Source organism: Canis aureus, chromosome 21, assembly GCF_053574225.1.
Source record: "Canis aureus isolate CA01 chromosome 21, VMU_Caureus_v.1.0, whole genome shotgun sequence".
Lineage (NCBI taxonomy): Eukaryota > Metazoa > Chordata > Mammalia > Carnivora > Canidae > Canis > Canis aureus.
The window spans coordinates 25,916,210-25,936,866 of NC_135631.1; the positions used below are offsets into that span (position 1 = coordinate 25,916,210).

The 20,657-nt window shown below is 36.1% G+C and overlaps 1 long non-coding RNA gene across 1 annotated transcript in view; it reads right to left on the bottom strand.

Annotated features, from left to right (window-relative positions):
• Positions 1–414: 414 nt before the first annotated feature.
• Positions 415–20,657, bottom strand: part of LOC144293441 (uncharacterized) — a 33,078-nt gene continuing 12,835 nt past the window's right edge. The window contains exons 2-4 of the long non-coding RNA XR_013360676.1: positions 2,151–2,260; positions 1,089–1,132; positions 415–691 (exon numbers count right to left, since the gene is read on the bottom strand). This is a non-coding gene — a long non-coding RNA (uncharacterized LOC144293441). The remainder of the gene's footprint in view (positions 692–1,088; positions 1,133–2,150; positions 2,261–20,657) is intronic.

A 20,657-nucleotide genomic window follows, 5' to 3' on the forward strand; every position in this document is an offset into this window, starting at 1 on the left:
GTGTGTGTGTGTGTGTGATTATGACATTGTCCTTCTCTGAATTATTAATTTCTTTTTACTTTTTAATTTGATTAGATATTTATATCCTTATACTTTTCTGGTAACATAAAATACACTCAACATCACAGACCCCTAATAAATAAGAGGGCCCACAGAGGAAAGTTTTGGTTTTTTACTTCTCTTCTAGATTCCCATTTACATGGAATATAATAGATATATACACACTCTAGATTTAAGAAATTAGATTCATAAGTCTAGTATACCTCTCAATTCTGCTTACTTGCACTATAAAACTATAAAGTTTTAAACTAAATTCTAAAATATTTTAAGTCATAAACAAATATGCCTGTTTTTCATTAAAACTTATGAATTAATACAAATTGACCTAATATCCATATATTTTATATATTTTTTTTAATTTTTATTTATTTATAATAGTCACAGAGAGAGAGAGAGAGAGAGAGAGAGGCAGAGACACAGGCAGAGGGAGAAGCAGGCTCCATGCACCGGGAGCCTGACGTGGGATTCGATCCCGGGTCTCCAGGATCGCGCCCTGGGCCAAAGGCAGGCGCCAAACCGCTGCGCCACCCAGGGATCCCAATATCCATATATTTTAAAAGCCTCTCGATAAATGTGTGGTCCTTCTCACTTCAGTCCAGTGCCTTATTTCACACCCTCTAGACATCCTCTTCTGGATACATGTTTAAAAAAATTTTTAAGTTAAATTTTAGGTACATTTTTCTGATACTGACAATTTCATTTCTAGATATGATGCTTAAACATGAGTTTACTGTTTTTTCAAAGTTTTAGGCATTATCTCTCTTTATTCACTAGTTGTTTTAGAATTTAGCTTTTATTTTCACTCCCATATTATATCTCTTCTCTCATTCTCTCCCATATAGTTATATTACCTATTTTTGTAAACTCAATATTGAGTATTTGTATTAAATATATTAAATTAGAAAGTTTGTTAAATATTTATCAGTTTTATTAAAGTAGCCATTTATAACTGAGTTGAAGATTATGATTGTCATTTCCCTTATAACTCTCCACTTATTTAATTTGTCTTTAGTTATTCATATACTTACGTTTTTAGGTCTCACTAGCAATTTCCCTAAACCTTCCAAGAAATCTGAAAGAAAAATCAGAATATTGTTGGTTATACAATTGAATAGATAGCTTCCTATTTATTTAATTGATGCCATTTCTCATGGAACTCACAATTCTCTAGTTCCAGTCTCTATGTTCATTTCAAAGAAAGAGCAAAAGGTATGGCACTCATAAAATGAGAACATAATGTTATAACGAAAAGAATAATCAGAGGCCATGAATAAACTGTGGAAGACAGATGTGAAGCATTCATTTGTGAAGCTGGAATATACCAGCTCTTAAATGTGGATTGAAACATCATATTTAGAAATGAAATTATTGGTATCAGGTAAAAGTACTTAAATTCTACCAGAAGATTAAGAAAATCACTAAATGAAAAACAGTAAATAATCAATGAGTGTCTTCCTTCGACCATGTATTAAACAACTTGCTGGTTTATCACTTTGTGTGGCAACCCTCAGAGGCCTTCATTCTAATAAAACATAACTTGAAATATGTCACCCTTTTTTATACCTCTAATGATGACTTTTTTTTTTTTTTTCGTATAGACCTAAAGCTTCTCGTTGAGTTTGCAATCTAGTTTGGGAGACAGACATGTTATCGCACTGCATGGAGCGCTTTAATAGGTGTATAGGTGTGTACACAGAGCGCTTCAGAGGCAGAAATGAAGACCGGTTATCCTCAGTCTGAGAGCATGGGTGGATGTGGATATACAAAGAGAAAGAAGTTTCCTGAGTGGGCTAATCCCTAGGTTAAAATCTAAAGAATGAACAGCAGCTATCCGGGTGCAACACAGGGAGAGAGGGTTTTTCTAAGCATTGATGTTTCCATCAGCACCTCTCACTGAATTGCAATGGTAGATGGAGGGCATTGGATGCATCCGTGAAAAGATGCTGAAAAATCAGTAGGGCTCATCACAAGTTTGGACAATATAAACTGTCACGTAATTGATAAAAATCGTTTATTTGATGAATCTGACCAGATCAAGAATGTGTGACTAATGTGACGCCAGGAGATTGGCAGGAAAATAAGACATCTACCTTAGGAAAGAGGTGGGAAGTGACTTTCCATCATTTTCAGAAATATGACATGCCTTCTCAAGTCGCTGAATTCTCATTATCCACCTGACAGTCTTCCAGCACTAATGCACCTGTTGGAAGAACGTGGATGAGGACTTTTTCTAAGGACAAAAAGACTGTCACTTATCAAAGAGAAGCTAAACAAATGGTCTGAAACTATTAGAGAAGGTTGTACATTCCTATATAAATACTTTCTGGAGACAGACTGTATTTTTATAAAATACCTATACATCCGAGGGTCTTAAGTGTTTTATTTTACAGGGACATAAAATAAATAATTTATCATTTCAGGAAGCATCACAGAAACTGCAACATTTAATTCATTGTTGACATACTCGGGACTTTGTAAAATTAGAAATAAACCCACCATTTGCCTCGACGTGGATGGAACTGGAGGGTATTATGCTGAGTGAAATAAGTCAATCAGAGAAGGACAAACATTATATGGTCTCATTCATTTGGGGAATATAAATAATAGTGAAAGGGAATAAAGGGGAAAGGAGAAGAAATGAGTGGGAAATATCAGGGAGGGAGACAGAACATGAGAGACTCCTAACTCTGGGAAACGAACTAGGGGTGGTGGAACGGGAGGTGGGCAGGGGGTGGGGGTGACTGGGTGGCAGGCACTGAGGGGGGCACTTGATGGGATGAGCACTGGGTGTTATTCTATATGTTGGCAAATTGAACACCAATAAAAAATAAATTTATTAAAAAAAAAAGAAATAATGGCAGAGAAGGTTGTGTAAATGGAAAAGTCTTCCAGAGATTGTTCTATATATCCCCTACATGTTTGACCTAAGCACTGAATTAACTGGGATCTCAGAAATGGCATTTTATAACTGACTCAAAAACTGGGGCTAAGAAGTGGAAAAGTTATATTAATTACTCTTCCTGGTGAAGAGTGACTTTGAGGAGATGCGTATATTTGAAGGGATGGGAGATGAACATTCTGACCTGCAAAGAGATTAGAGATGTGGTCAAGAATAGACAAAAGGAATTTCAGTGTCAAAAAAAAAAAAAAAAAACCTCAAATTCAATACAAAGTGAGCACATAGAAAATCATTACAACTAAGAACAAAAGACACAGCTATTAATGTAACGAGTTGCAAAATAAATATAAGATTATGCACCTCAACCCGCCATCATCAGGAGCACTACCAGCTGTCAGATAGAAGCAGAAAGGTCAAATAATTATATATCTTCATAAAATGAGATTTCAAGTGCACTTTGAATTCACCATGGAGCATCCTCAATCAATAACAATATCAAATTTTAAGAAAGGTGCAAAAGGAGCAATTCTGTAATTACAGTATAAGTGATACAATTATTTCAAATATTTCAATAGTCTTTGCCAAATGAGGACGGGAAAGATAACATTTCCTTAGAGTGGAAATGAGGATAGTGAAAAATTTTCCAAGTGTGTAATTCACAATAAGACTCAGGGGCTTTGGGGACCCCTGGGTGGCTCAGTGGTTGAGCACCTGCATTTAGATCAGGGTGTGACCCCGGGGTCCTGGGATCGAGTCCCACGTCGGGCTCCCTGCATGGAGCCTGCTTCTCCCTCTGCTTGGGTCTCTGCCTCTCTCTGTGTCTCTCATGAATAAATAAATAAAATCTTAAAAAAAAAATCAGAGACTTGGAGAGTTCAAATAAAATTCCATGTTGTTTGAAGGCTTTGTCTTAAGAACACCCTCAGGGTTCAAATGCTAATTTTGCCCCAACTCTAAGAAAATACAACATATAATATTCTAAATTTATAAATGCTAAGCCAGCATGGCCTTCTTCACAAAAAGAAATACTATTTTTTAAAGTTTTTATTTAACTTCCAGGTAGTTGACATACAGTGTGATGTTAGTTTCAGGGGTACAGTTTAGGGATCCCACACTCACAGGCAGCCCCCGGTGCTCGTTGTGAAGAAATGTCATTTAAAGGTACTCGAAGGTACTTTTGAATAGTAGATACTTGGTGAATTTTGTGCTTTTGTCTAGAGATTTTTATCACTGGCAGAAAGACTAGGGGAAGGAATTAATAGTCTGGGTGTCTCTCACATGCTTTTCAGTTTTATGCACATTATCCATATGACACGTTGACGAGGTGATCATCGCTGCCTTGTTTTACACATAAGAACCTGGACACAGGGCAGCCCCAGTGGCGCAGTGGTTTAGCGCTGCCTGCAGGCCGGGGTGTGATCCTAGAGACCCAGGATCGAGTCCCACATCAGGCTTCCTGCATGGAGCCTGCTTCTCCTTCTGCCTGTCTCTGCCTCTCTCTTCGCTCTTTCTGAATGAATAAATAAATAAATCTTTAAAAAAAAAAAAAAAAAAGAACCTGGACACAGATGACTTAAAACTAAAAGCAGTAAATAGAGATAACAAAGGATGCTCTAGATTCAGGACACCTGGGCTTCATCATGGCTCCGTGACTTTCTAGCTGTGTGATCTTGTGCACGTTACTTAAAGGTTTTCTGTGACCAAGTGTTCACAGGGATGGTAGCGCCTCACTTTTAATGTCCAGGTAAATTCAATTTACAGAAACTACCTAAGTTGGGGCCAGACATTAGTTAGTATCCAATAAAAATAGGCTATTTCTTTAATTCTAATTTTTCTGTTTTTTTTTTTATAAAGAGCAAAAAGTAAAAATCTCATGCTTTATTCCTTATTTTTACCAGATTCCAAAATACTTTTTTTTCTTTTTAAAGAGTATTTATTTAAGGGGGTTGGGAGGAACAGAGGGAGAGAATCTCAAGCAGACTCCTGCTGAACAGCCCAATCCAGGGCTCGATCTCAGGATCCATGAGATCATGACCTGACCTGAAAACAAGAGTTGAAGGCCTAACCGACTGAAGCACCCCGGTGCCCCCAAAACACAAGGTTGAAAAGTAGCCTGTATACATATAATCTGCAAAAATTGGAACATAGAAGTAAAAGAAAATTAATTTGATATCTGTGATATCTGTCATATCACAGTTTCTGACTTTAATGAAATCACTAACATTTTCAGGAAATTTCCTTGAAAAGAGAGTTTTGAAGATTCTGTATTGAGAAAGACATGAATATTATTAAATATTGTCATTGGAACAGATGAATTTTAAATATTAGAGTTCCTTTCTTCAGGGTATCATTTAAATAATAATACTAATAATCCCTATGTCCAGTTCAATTGTGGATGTGTTCATCATAAAACCAATATTTCTCCCAGATGTTCTTCCTTATGAAAATAAAGTGTCATTTTTTTTTTTGCATTCTTATTTTAATTCTAGTTAAGACAGATATTAGTTTCAGGCCTACCACATAGAGATACAACAATTCCATACATTACATGGTGCTCATCACAGGTGTCATACTGTTCTAAACAACTTTTAGAGATGCATTTAATATTTAATATCTTGTCCTAAAATGGTTTGTTAGATATCTCTGTTAAAAACGGAAGCAATAGGGCAGGCTGGGTGGCTCAGTGGTTTAGCGCTGCCTTCGGCCCAGGGCCTGATCCTGGAGACCCGGGATTGAGTCCCGTGTCAAGCTCCCTGCGTGGAGCCTGCTTCTCCCTCTGCCTGTGTCTCTGCCTCTCTCTCTCTCTCTCTCTCTGTCTCATGAATAGATAAATAAAATCTTAAAAAAAAAAAACAATCATTTAAAAAAATTGAAAGCAAGAAAAAGTGATTTTTTTTTCAAAATGTTGGCTTTACCATGGCATTCAAAGCCTCCCAAAAACTATCTCCTCCAGCCTACCCAACCACTGCTCTTTTCCTGCCTTCACTGATAAAGCTCCTCCTTCTGCTAATGTGTTTTGTTCATTAATCACTAAATATGCCTTTTTCTCTCCTACCTTTATCTGCTCTTCTTTCCTGGAATGGTCCATTCCTTCCTCATCCTCTACTCTGACACACAAACTTTGACCTGATTCTGCTGGCTCCTGGGTAGGTTAGCCTGATTCCTCCACCCAGCTCCACAGACTAACTTTGGAAAGTGTCATGTGCCTCTGTCTCTCTCCCTCCTTATTTTCTCCCTGTGGAGTGGAGTTACGATAATCACCTTAATGTCCACCAGACTCTTCTGTTGAAATTTCTTTAAGGTACATTTAACACTTCCCACAAACTTTTTCATAGCCATCATTGGAATTTGTTATTAACTCCTATTCCTAGAAGTGATAGCTTTTTTTTTTTTTTTCGAGCTCATTAGCAGAAAAGAGGAAAATGAGGTTTGAACAAGTCAATTTACCTGTTTAATTTCACACAGTTTCTGACAAAGTCGGAACAAGAAGCTTTCCTTGAGATCAATCTTCCATTTCTACTCCCAGTGATGAGACATTGCTCTGTCTTATGGTGTCACCCCAGATTGATTATAATGTATCTTTTTTTTTTTTCGTTTGGACTCTCTACAAGACTTGCTCATTTATTGCATTTATGTCAATTAGTGATTGACTGAACAGAGTACATAAAATTTGTGGAGCAGCTGTAAAATCCACTCGCACTGTAATTTTGAATAATATATTGGTATACTTCCTGGAAATATTGAGGCAACATTTTCTAGGCCTACAGATAGAAAGAAATGGAATTGCTTCAGAATTCTATTTATATCTTGATCACATGTTTTCCCAAGACAACTGGGAGCTATAAAATAAATTGGACAAGTATAGACGTAAAACCTTGAGTAAGTTTCTGGTTTCTCAAAACCTAGGGGATGTCTTGCACAAAACTGTTGTTTTCTAATAAAAAATACAATACTCTGTAAGGAGAATGTGTGGGACTTCTCATATCTTTCTTTGCTCAGACCTAATCACATTACAAAATGAGCATCTGGCTATTGAAATTGCAGTCTACAAATACACAGGCAGCCTTTTCTTCCACTCAGTTTTTCATAACCATTTGATATTACATTATCCTTTTTGTATGAAGTCTGTGTTAGGTAGGAAGAATGAATCAAATAATAAAAACTCAATATGGAATCTCTCTATCATTTTATGCTTTCAAAAATAGTATTCCTTCACAACCTCAGGAGAGAGAGATTATTTTATAGATGTCAATGGCTTATGCACTGGAAGCCTCTGTGAGTGAAGTAGCGTCTATCTGTACAGTATGGTAGTTAAGACTTAGCTCCCTGAAGTCAAGTAGTTACCTGAGTATATCAGTTGATACTGCTCAGCAAATCAATGCTGAAGTCGATTTAGGGACACCTGGGTAAAACTAAAACTAAAGTTTTAGGGGCACCTGGGTGGCTCAGTCAGTTAAGCTTCTGCCTTCAGCTCAAGTCATGATCATGGGGTCCTGGGATCGAGCCCCACATCTGGCTCCCTGCCTAGGGGAAAGTCTGCTTCTTCCTCTCCCCCTGCCTCTCCACTCATGCCTGTCTCTCAAATAAATGAATAAAAATTTAAAACAAACAAAAGCCCTTAAAATTTGAGTGTACCAAACAAATATTTTGGCTTTAAAGTTTTTTTTTTTAATTTTTTTTTCTATTTCTCTTCACCTTATACACTTGTGCAAGACAGCCAGTATCAGGGTTCAAAAATCCAAATATGTTCAAAAGATACATAATTACCAGATTATTCTTGGGATAACAGCAAAATGGAAGATGGGGGAACTTGATAGTGAAAATTTCCCCTACAAATTTCACAGATCCAGAGATTTTAGACAGCTTAGATAAACTGAGATGAACATTCACTTTACTCAATGTATTAGAACTTTCTGCTGTTTTCTACTCTTATGATATTTGTAGCTGTTCATATTTTAATAATGGTATAAGGTAAATGTGAAAAGTTTTCTCTATATTTATTGTTTTCCAAATTGTTTTCTTTCCCCACTGATAATTTTTGAGGTATATGAAACACTTGCTTAAATATGACAATCTGTCACTATTTATAAGTAATTAATTTGGAGAGATTTTTATTAGGAAAATATTAATGAATTGCCTATTTTTACAGAGGCTCAGCTTATAGGAAAGATAAACTTCTCAATTCGAATGCCATTCTTTTGGCATATGTATATGGATAGATGATAGATATAGATATGAATTCTTAATTTTCTGGGATTTCTGGCTGTAGCTAATATCTGTTCCTAAAGATATTGAGGTGGAGTTATATTGTTCATTAAAACCAAAGATATCTCATTGTAGTTTTGATTTGTATTTCCCTGATGGCAAGTGATGCAGAGCATTTTCTCATATGCATGTTGGCCATGTCTATGTCTTCCTCTGTGAGATTTCTGTTCATGTCTTTTGCCCATTTCATGATTGGATTGTTTGTTTCTTTGGTGTTGAGTTTAATAAGTTCTTTATAGATCTTGGAAACTAGCCCTTTATCTGATATGTCATTTGCAAATATCTTCTCCCATTCTGTAGGTTGTCTTTGAGTTTTGTTGACTGTATCCTTTGCTGTGCAAAAGCTTCTTATCTTGATTAAGTCCCAATAGTTCATTTTTGCTTTTGTTTCTTTTGCCTTCGTGGATGTATCTTGCAAGAAGTTACTATGGCCGAGTTCAAAAAGGGTGTTGCCTGTGTTCTTCTCTAGGATTTTGATGGAATCTTGTCTCACATTTAGATCTTTCATCCATTTTGAGTTTATCTTGGTGTATGGTGAAAGAGAGTGGTCTAGTTTCATTCTTCTGCATGTGGATGTCCAATTTTCCCAGCACCATTTATTGAAGAGACTGTCTTTCTTCCAATGGATAGTCTTTCCTCCTTTATCGAATATTAGTTGCCCATAAAGTTCAGGGTCCACTTCTAGATTCTCTATTCTGTTCCACTGATCTATGTGTCTGTTTTTGTGCCATTACCACACTGTCTTGATGACCACAGCTTTGTAGTACAACCTGAAATCTGGCATTGTGATGCCTCCAGTGAGAATGGGGAAAATTAACAAGGCAGGAAACAACAAATGTTGGAGAGGATGCAGAGAAAAGGGAACCCTCTTACACTGTTGGTGGGAATGTGAACTGGTGCAGCCACTCTGGAAAACTGTGTGGAAGTTCCTCAAACAGTTAAAAATATACCTGCCCTACGACCCAGCAATTGCACTGTTGGGGATTTACCCCAAAGATACAAATGCAATGAAACGCCGGACACCTGCACCCCGATGTTTCTAGCAGCAATGGCCACGATAGCCAAACTGTGGAAGGAGCCTCGGTGTCCATGGAAAGATGAATGGATAAAGAAGATGTGGTTTATGTATACAATGGAATATTACTCAGCTATTAGAAATGACAAATACCCACCATTTGCTTCAACGTGGATGGAACTGGAGGGTATTATGCTGAGTGAAGTAAGTCAGTCGGAGAAGGACAAACATTATATGTTCTCATTCATTTGGGGAATATAAATAATAGTGAAAGGGAAAATAAGGGAAGGGAGAAGAAATGTGTGGGAAATATCAGAAAGGGAGACAGAACGTAAAGACTGCTAACTCTGGGAAACGAACTAGGGGTGGTAGAAGGGGAGGAGGGCGGGGGGTGGGAGTGAATGGGTGACGGGCACTGGGTGTTATTCTGTATGTTAGTAAATTGAACACCAATAAAAAAAAAATAAAAAAAAAAATAAATAAATAAATAAATAAAACCAAAGATATCAGGGAACACCTGGGTGGCTCAGCAGTTGAGCGTCTGCCTTCGCCCCAGGGCGTGATCCTGGAGTCCTGGGATTGAGTCCCACATGGGCTCCCTGCAGGGAGCCTGCTTCTCCCTCTGCCTGTGTCTGCCTCTCTCTCTGTGTCTCTCATGTATAAATAAATAAAATCTTTTTAAAGAGCAAAAAAAAAAAAAATATATATATATATATATATATATATATATATATATATATATCAGGTTTATATCCAATATTTGCTTAATAATGTTACAAATTAGGAATGATTTCGCTGTAGTTAACAGAAGGTCTAAAGAACAATGGTTTGTTGATATAGGCAATTCATTATCTAATCTAATTATACGATTTATTATCCAGCTTAGCTAGACAATTCATTATCTAATGTAACAAAAAAATCTGAAGTATCAGATTATTTGGTCAACCTCATTGAACAGTTCAACCTTGTTTTATTTTTATTTTTATTTTTTTTCAACCTTGTTTTAATGCTTGATCCTAGTGGCAATGGGCCGTGTAAAAATAATACATACACACATACTTACATAACTGTTTAAGGTAAGAAGTGGTGAGAAACTCAGGAAAGGGGGAAAGAAAGAGAAGAGAAAAGGAAGGGAAGACATAGGCTCTCTTCATGTATGTTTTATCTTTTTCCAAAGAAAAATAAATATATTTTACAGAAGGCTTTCCCTTACATCTCATTGGTCATAAAAATGAAATGGACAGCTTAAGGGTGAGGAAGAATGGGGAAGCAAATTTTGTTTTTTCTTGCTTTTATTTTGTGAGGGGACTACAGGAGTAGTGTTTTGGGGAATGTTCCTGGACATGGACCAAAGGTTTCTGCCAAGAACATTTTCAGTGGTAAATATTTCAAAAGCCTATACCAATTTTTGTGAGACTTCTTTCTTATCATTGTTTAGGTATTTGGATAATGTCCACTAAAGGTCATCTTCAGATTTATTAAACCAGACAACAATATTTTAGGGGAGCATCTAGTCAGCATCAAAGTAAATATTTTCATCTAGGTTCAAATCTCAGGTTGTCCGAAATTTATATTTTACATTGAGAGAGCTCTGGATGTTTTGTTGTTGCTGTTGCTTTTAAGACATTTCTCTCAATCAGTTTTGATGGAAATTTCCAATTTACTAATTAGGAAAAATTAAATTTTAACATTATCACGGCTGGGTTAGCACTTATTATCAAAACTGCCTGAGTTTTGTTAAGTAGCATTAATTCTTACTGAGTGCTAAGTAATTAGTGCATTTTACTGTTAAAATTAATAATTAATGAATCTAAGACTGATCAAATTCTATGCTGACCACCTAAAATCAACCTAAGAATCATTTCATTAAAATATATTAAATCGTAGCTCCTTTACTCTTCAGTATTATTGAAGGAAGCACATTTCACTATGGCTTAAAGTAAGAGCAAACAGAAGCTTACCATTTAATTCACCAAGTGTACATCTTTAAATAGTTAACGGGTTAACTTTTATATTTTAAATCCCGAAGTCATCTACATTTGTAAAATGGAGATTCTAAAGAACATAAAGCCTCTTTCCTGAATAAGGTCAATTGTTTTGTTTTGTTGTTGTTGTTTTTCTTAAGTAAACTCTGCGTCCAATGTGAGGCTTGACCTTACCACCCTGAGGTCAGGAGTTGCTCCCTGTACCAACGGAGCCAGCCAGGAGCTCCGAGGTCAATCGTTTTTATATCCTTTATCGCTTCCCCATTTCCATTCATCCCCAAGGCATCTCTTATTCCTCTCCTCCACACAACTTCTGCCTTTGAAACTGAGAAACATAATTGTTGTTAAGTTCAGTTCTCCAGCACTGCCCTGTGTGCATCCTGTCACTCTTCCTGGGCGGACGTCGAGGATGATATCTCTTTACTTTGTCCAGCTAGTTCAAATGAAATTTGGAATTATTTATGCAAATCATTTAGGCCCTTTTGATAGTCAATCAAGTTTAACACATTATTTTTTTAAGGATTTTATTTATTTGAGACAGAGAAAGTGAGAGAGCACAAGCAGGGTTGGGGCAGAGAGAGACTGAGAAGCAGCCTTGCTGCTGAGCAGGGAGCCCACGATGCAGGGACCCCAGGATCACCACCGGAGCTGAAGGCAGACACTCACCAGATTGAGCCACCCACGTGCCCCTAACTTTATTTTTGAGTAACTTTTAAGTCACATATAATATATAAAATGGGACCTAAGGCCTTGACAGTTTACAAAATATCTCTAGCCTGAAAGAAAAGGACAAAACAAAAAACAAAAGGGAGAAACAGGACATTTCCTGTAAGTCCCTATTTTTGTTTTTCATGAATAAAATAATCTTACTGCAAAGTCTTCGAGAATATATGTGGCGTTCAGGATGCCTAAGAAATTAAAGGGAATATCGATCTTTCTATCCACAGGCTACCTATTTATTTGTATTGACTTTTCTGTTTTTATACAGACACACACACACCTATTTATAATTTCATATGTAATAACTGTGTAGTAACTACATTTAGGGTCACATAAAATATAAATGTCATATTAGTTAAATTTCTGGTAATTACCCTAATAGTATACATTGGGTGAACAGTGTTAAATCTATCTCCTTTGTAATTATGCAACAGATATGTTTTACTGTGAATTAGAATTCTTCTTTTTTTTTTTTTTTTCTAAGATTTTATTTATTTATTCATGAGAGAGAGAGAGAGAGGGAGGCAGAGACAGAAGCAGGCTCCATGCAAGGAGCCTGATGTGGGACTTGATCCCAGGACTCTAGGATCATGCCCTGGGCCAAAGGCAGATGCCAAACTGCTGAGCCACCCAGGCATCCTGAGAATTCTTCTTGACTGCAAAGAACTCACAGAATTGAAACATCCGAGAATAAAAGAAAAAAAAGTAAGTTAGAAACAATAAAAGTTTGAGTGTGTATTTAAATGACAAGGGTGTGTAAATGTCAACGTGACTTTCAGATAGATCAGTTCCATTTCAAATATCTTGACAATATCTTTGACTTTGACATGGGTAGTGGAGATTCTACAAAGCTGCTGCTGTGATTCTGGAGACTACGTGGTGGGGGAGGTAATGAGAGACTTGTGTGTGCATAGAAAAGTGGCTCCTGTATGTGTCAATTTAAAAACTAAAGCTTCTTTTGGGGAGTCTTTGCTCTGGTTTTATATTGTAATAAATAGTGTCTCTGCTAGAGGTGACATTTATGGCTCCTCAGAGGTCTGCCAATAAGGAAGAATGCTGTTTCCTGAGTGGTTCTTGTTCCCTCTGTATGTCATTTTCCATCTTGCCCTCATAGTGGCTTTGAGACCAATTTAATCTGACTGAAAACAAAATCATAGAAGGAAGTCATAAAAATATCTGTTGGAGAACAAGATGTGTTCTTGTGGTAGCAGGTCAGAACCCTCCATTCCGTATTTGCATTCTCATCAGGTCCAGAGTGACCTCGAAGCTTTGGTTAGGAAAAATGCCCAAGTCAATTTGAAGACATTAAGGATTTAGTTGTGATGCAACTTTCAATGGGCAGCTGTAAAATTACGGCTGCTAAGGATTCTGCTTAATTCTGGTTACTGACGTTTTTGTTTGAGGAAAACTCAAAATGCATTTACATTTGTAGCATGTTCTTCAAAATGGTTCTTTAAACGTGAAAAAAATCTTACTCATCATTAAGATTTAAACATTTCTTTCTTTATTCTGTGGCTTTTCTTGGCTTTCTCCTCTGAAGTAGCAAACTTAGACATACTGCTTATTATTCCCTGAACCATCCTTTGATAGGTGTCTAGTCTGAGATATTAAAACTGAGAGAATGATCTTTGAGAGAGAGAGAGAGGAGGGGCAGAGGGACAGGGGCAAGCAGAGTCCCCACGGAGTGGGGAGGCAAGTGAGGGCTCGCTCCCAGGACCCTGGGATAATGACCTGAGCTGAAACCAAGAGTTGGTCACTCTAACCACTGTACCACCCAGGTGCCCTTAAAACTTCAATACTATTTTGATAAAACTTCAATACTATTATTTCTGTTCTTGATTTTGACTATACTAAACATGCTTCTCTTACATTTCTTAATTTAACATCTCTCCAAACAGAAGTGTCCTGGAAAGTAGAAATAAAGATTAAAAATAAGTAAGTAAGTAAGGAAAGAAAGAAAGAAAGAAAGAAAGAAAGAAAGAAAGAAAGAAAGAAAGAAATGAAGATTATAACTCATAAATGGTGGTGGAAAAATATTTGTGACATCTAACATAGATATGAGATGGATGTTTTATTTCTTTGCAAGAATAACATCTTTAAGATTGCATTAGCACACCATCCTTTCTCTCACAACTTTAAAGGATGTTGTCTTTGGCCAAAGAAAATAAGTTTGCTTTGTTTCAAGTGTTTTATTCATTAATTACCTTCTAGTTATAGGGCAGGGAGTGAAGTAAATTTCTAAATAAAGTCAATACATGTAATACTGACATTTTACTTACTCTGGGTTACCTTAGCAGGTATACAACTTGCCCATATTATGAGTGTTTTTAATGAGATTTAGTATAATGTATTGAGATGACCCACTGTAATTTAAATAAAAGATATTTCAAGAGCAAATAATCTACATTTCTATATAAGGCAAGATATAAAATTAGCTTTCTATTTTTTTAAATTAATGTATCATCTTTATATATTGATCAATAACAGCAAACAATGATCGATATGCTTTTATAGAACACTGTAATATTCCATGATCAAAATAAATTAATTTAGTTATTTTTACTGGGGCTGTCAATATTTTTATTCTCTTATATTAAAATGACTTTATGTGTATGTGTGTTTGTGTGTGTGTGTGTGTGTGTGTGCGTGTGTGTTTGTGTGAGGAATAACCTGTAGGGAAGATCCAGAAGCTAAGAAGAAAGCACTTGGTGTCTTCAACAGAAAATCATAAATGTCAGAGACAACCCTTACATATGAGACAAGAAATAATGGAGCAGACAAATGGAGACATATTTTAACTTCTGTTATGAACTGAACTATGTTCTCCCAAAATTTGTATGTTGAATCCCTAACCCTCAATATAACTACATTTGGAAATAAGGCCTTTAAAGAGGTAATTAAGGTGAAATGATGTCATAAGAGTGGGTTCTAATCCAATAGGATTATTCCTTATAAAAAGAGGAAGAGACATCAAAGATGTGTGCACACAGAAGAAAAGGTCATATGAGGACATAGTGAGAAGGTGGCCATCTGCAAGCCAGAGAGAGAGAGAGAGAGACTTCAGGAGAACCAAACCTGCTGCTACCTTATATTTGGCTTTCAACCTCAAGAGCTGTGAGAATATAGATTTCAGTTGTGTAAGCCAGTCTGAGGTATTTTGTTATCACAGCACAACCATCAATTGGCAAATCCAGTGGGGGGGAAGTTTGATAAAAAGTTTGATAATAGAATAAAAGAAATAGCTGAGGACGAAGTGAAATCTTTGAGTAAGTGCAAAGACTGAGGGGGTGATTTTCCAGGCAAAACTAAAATAGAAAGTCATTTCTATTTTATTTCTAAAATAGAAAGTCAAAAATATTTTCCATGTTAATCTGTAGACTGGCTTCAGATTTCGGTTATAAATTTTCTGAAATGGATTTATTAGCCCTAGCAAAAAAAAAAAGAGAATAAATAATCTGTTGAAGATTTTTGTTGTTGAAAACCATCAATTTGAAGACTGCTAAAAAGTTGAAAAGGGAAAAGAAAATAATTCAGAATAAAAATGCATGAAGACATTAACCATCAACTCAAAGCTAACGTGTTAACACTACTATAGAGAAGAAGATTGATAAAAAGCATTAAAAACCACATAGTAGTTGGGCATTTATTGTGATTTGCTATCCATATTACCATATATTTGAGTAGATAGTATTTTTTTTTTTTTTTAGATAGTAAGATTGATTTTGGTTAAATTCATTTGTTTTCACCTCATCCTCTCTTTGTTTTTTTGTTTGTTTGGTTTTTGTTTTTGTTTTTTGTTTTGTGTGTGTTTGCATTATAAGTTTAAAATTCTTCTCTTATGGCAGCGATCAGAACACTGAAGATTATGGGCCATTTCTAGTCACCACCTGTTTTAGTAAATAAAGTTTCATTGGCCCACAACTACATCTACTCTTTACATACTGTCTTTGCTATTTTTACTATAATAGTAGTGTTGAATAATTGCAATACAGATCATTTGGACACAAAGCCTAAAATATTTATAATATGATCTTTAAAAAATTGTTGACTTTTTTTTATAGCAACAAGGATTTTCCATGTTATAGCAGTTGCTGCTACTGCTTGAATTATCTATTTATTGTATGTCAGTTTAGTTTCTTTAGCACCACTAAAACAGTACTGCCAGGAGAACCCTGCCATGCTCACTTTGTTCAGTACTGTGTATGTAGCATCTCCATAATCGCTAGTATGAAATAAGCGCACTATTCTTTGTTCAATAGGGGCATTTAGTTTTAAATTTCAAGTTGGTTATAAAGTTATAAAAATGCTTGAACGGGTCGCATGATCATTACTTATTATCACTAGCTCCCCACATGCCTTTCTGAACTTTGCCAAATATGAGCCAGATCTGATTCTATAAATTGAGATTTTCCGTTCTCTTTCTTCCTTTAGCTGGAACCAAATCAGACCAAGTGTATCAAATGTATCAATTTCCCACAGGTAACAGGATTGCCATAGCTCACCCCAAGTCCATCATCTTTGTCTTCTCTGTTGACAGAAGCCCAATATCTGGGCCATAATGTCTTCAACTAATGACTCTATTTCCAACCATTCCTTGTATCTAGACATTGCCAACGAAAGGAAACTAGTGGTGATTAATTGGCTGGACTTTTCTGAAACTCTTGAAGAGTAGTAACTCATCCAGGAAGCATGTTTGGGCTTCCCTGCTTTTTCTGTCTTCAGCTTGCTGGGAATATGATTGTCATCACTACAGTTCCAGTGCCTTTTATTAACATGTGAGATGAAATCAAACTCAAATGAAGGCAGATGAGGAAAATAGTGAGCCTGATTCTGTGGTGATCATTCCTGCACATGAATACCTAATCCTGTCCATGTGAGGTGAAAGAGAAAACCTGTGTTTTTATTTGGTTTATGTCACCATAACTTGGAATTTCTGTATTATTAGATGAACCCGCTTAGCTGATCCTGTAATCCTTCTGAAGGCAACTTTTTTTAAAAAATGTATTGTGTATCTTAGGTTCAGGAAGTAGGGCTGGTAGCCCCTTTCAGCCATATTGCCAATCCCAGACCATTACTACTATTCTTCCAGTTGCTCATCTGAGAATTACAATATCTTCCTCTTGTTGACATTTACTAGCCTCGTGGTCGCAGCATCTTTTTCATTCAAAACATTTGTCCCCCTTACATTCTTCCTTTCTCCTGTCTCTCATCCTTCCCAGTGACTTCCATATCCATAAAGATTAAATACCAACAGTCTAACCTCTCAGTTATGTCAGATGTTCCTTTACAATGACTTTTTAATGTGATATTTTAAAATTGCCCTAAAATATTACATAATATGAAATTTACTAGGTTAATTATTTTTAAGTATGCAGTTGTCATTAAGTACATTCATATCGTTTTGCAATCATCACCACCATCCATCTCCAGAATTTTTCATCATCCCAAACTGAAACTCTCTATACTCTAAATGATAACTTTCTATTCCCCCAAGACCAAAGCCCCTAGCAACCATGAATCTACTTTACATCTCTGAATTTGACTACACTAGGTACCTCATATAAATGAAATCATGCACTATTTGTTCTTTTATGACTGACATATCATTTAGCATAATATTTTCAGGGTTCATTTGTGTTGTAGCAAGAATGAGAATTTCTTTTCTTTTTCAGGCAGGATAATATTCTATTGGTATGCCACATATTGTTTATTCACTCATCTATTGACAGACATTTGGGTTGCTTTTACCTTTGGCTATTGTGAATAATGTTGCTGTGAACTTGGGGATACAAGTATCTGTTGGGGTCCCTGCTTTTGATTCTTTATGATATATAACCAGAAATGGAGTTCTGGATCAAATGATAATTCTGTCTTTAATTTTTTTTTTTTTTTTTTGAGGAATTACCATGATGTTTCCCGTAGCACCTGCAGCTTTTTACATTCCTACCAACAGTTCACAAGGGTTCTAATTTCTCCACATCTTCTCTAACACTTGTTCTCTTCTTTTCTTTTTTATAGTAACCATCCTATTCGTTGTGAGGTGATACCTCCATGTGGTTTTGATTTACAGTTTCATAATAAATAGTGATTGAGCATCTTTTCATATGCCTGTTGGACATTCATATATCATCTTTGGAGAAATGTCAATTCTTTTGCCCACTTTAATTTTTTTTAACTGAGGTATAGCAGTTCTTTATATGATCTGGATATTAATGAACTCCTAATTAGACATATGATTTGCAAATATTTTCTCCCATTCTAAATGTTGTCCTTTCATTCTTTCTATTAATAGTGTCCTTTGATAATCAATGGTTTTAAATTTTGAGGTTTAAATGATCTATTTTTTCCCTTTGGTTGCCTGTATTTTTGATGCCATATCCAAGAAACTATTACCATAACCAGTATCGTGAAGTATCCCCACTATATTTTCTTCTAAGAGTTTTATAGTTTTAGCTCTTCTGTTTAGGTCTCTGATCAATTTTGAGTTAATTTTATATGTGCTATAAGGTAAGCCTGTGTTTCTTCAGGGCTGTTTTCTAAAGATTTATTTTGTCCCTTTGAATGGCCCATGTTTCCAAGTTCCTTATCTGCATTGTGATCTTTTGTGCAAAATTGGGTACTGAAAAAATAGCTTCTCCCAGTGCTTTCAGATTGACTTCACACAGGAGAAAATCTACACTAATCAGCCTGTTTAAAGGCTCAGGATCTTCTGAGGCTTTTTCTGGGTGAGTGTTGTCCTGGCGGCACTTCTGTGTGTTTCCAATTTCACAGGGCTATATTTAAATACCTTAATTTCCCTAAGTGTCTCCCTGCTGTTTCATTTGAGCCTTATTTCTCTGCCTGCATTCTCTTATCTGAGAGCATCTGTGAATCTGAATTTTTTTTTTTGGAAATCAAAGGAGTTTATTTTTTTTGTAAATTTATTTTTTATTGGTGTTCAATTTGCCAATATATAGAATAACACCCAGTGCTCACCATCAAGTGCCACCCTAGTGCCCGTCACCCAGTCACCCCCACCCCCGCCCACCTCCCCTTCCCCCAGCCTTAGTTCGTTTCCCAGAGTTAGGAGTTTCTCATGTTCTGTCTCCCTTTCTGATATTTCCCACTCATTTTTTCTCCTTTCCCCTTTCTGAAATTTTCATGAGCCTCACTGCCTATCCCTGTCTCCTGTAGCTCCCAACCTCAGATGCAAACCATGCTGCCTTTAGGGTGAACTCTGAGTCAGGCTCTATAGAATTGATTTCCTTGGGCTGTCCACAGACAAGTCAGGACATTGCAAATGACTTCCACTTTCCTCTTAGGGGAAGAATTGGGCTACTTCCTCCTGACGTCACTGTACCTATGACAGGAAGGGAGTGCGAAAAGTGTGACCAAAAACACCAAATTCCTCATCATATTATGTGCAGATTTTTCTCGATTGGACATTTGCTTGGTTGCCGCAGATCCTTGATTGGTTTCCAAAGCTCCCACAAAGCTATTTTAGTTGGGTCTGTATTGTTTATTTAATTTTTCCATGGGGGATTGGAGCCTCTTACTCTACTACCTTGCAAAGCAACACCCTATGGACTCTTATAACCTTCTTTCTGCAGACATTGTATTAGCCACAACCTCAACGTTGTTATCAGGCCACTTCTGATAGTTCAACTTAATTTTTTTTTTTTTTTAATTTTCAGACATACTGTTTTTGTCATTCCAGTTCTTGTGCCCAAGTTCTCCAATTACCAACCTCATCGAGATCTTAAAGACCATATATTGTCTCCCACTTGCTTCCTCTGTGATCCTTGTCTAGTTTTTCTCATGAGGCTTCACCATGGGCCTGGTTTTCAGGGAGTTTATCAGCAAACCTAAAAATTATTCAGTTGTTCCTTAGTATTTCTTCTTGGATGTAAAACTTAAAATGAGATCACATGCTACCACTTAGAGTTGTGTTCAATAAATATTTGATGAATGGATGAATTGATAAGATTTGAATAAAATCAGTGAGGTGGTATATATAGCTTGGAGATCTGTTATCCTATCAATAATATGAAAAATAAGACTCAGTGTTTTTCCCTTAAAAATAATTTTCAAATAATTATAAAAAGTGTTTGCCATGGCAAATACCTATGTACCATCTATCTACAGGAAAGCAAATATTAAGGAAAATAAAAAGTCAACCTAATCTTCCAAAAAAATTGAAATATTTTTATTATTTTGTTTAGAAATGCTATCTTTCTTAGAGGGAGATGAGTCAGAAAGAAAGACTGCAAGTCACACATTCAATACAAAGATTTTTATCTGGCATTGACTGTTATTTTTGCTTTCTCTCTGAACAGAATGACTGCGAATGTATCCTCAGCAAGATCTGGTTTCAGACACAATTCAATCAAGTCTAAGTTCAGGGGGATCGTCTTAGAAAAATAATAGAAGCTGAATTTGAAAAAGTAGAAATAGTATATAGAGGGCTTTAAACAAAAAGACAACTAAATCAGTGAAGTTTCTGACTAAACCAGCAAGAAGCAAATTCAATTTATATGTCACCATTGAAAGAAAATTTTGTGTTGGTGCTAATATTGGTTCCTGATCTGAGTGGCTTTTTAAAGTAATATCCCATGGATAAGAAAGAAAGACTAATAACCAGTTTCTATAAAATTCTAACAGAGGGTCATGTCATCTAAAAAACATGGTGTTTATTACAAATCATTAGAGATAAAGTGAAGGAATACAATAACCA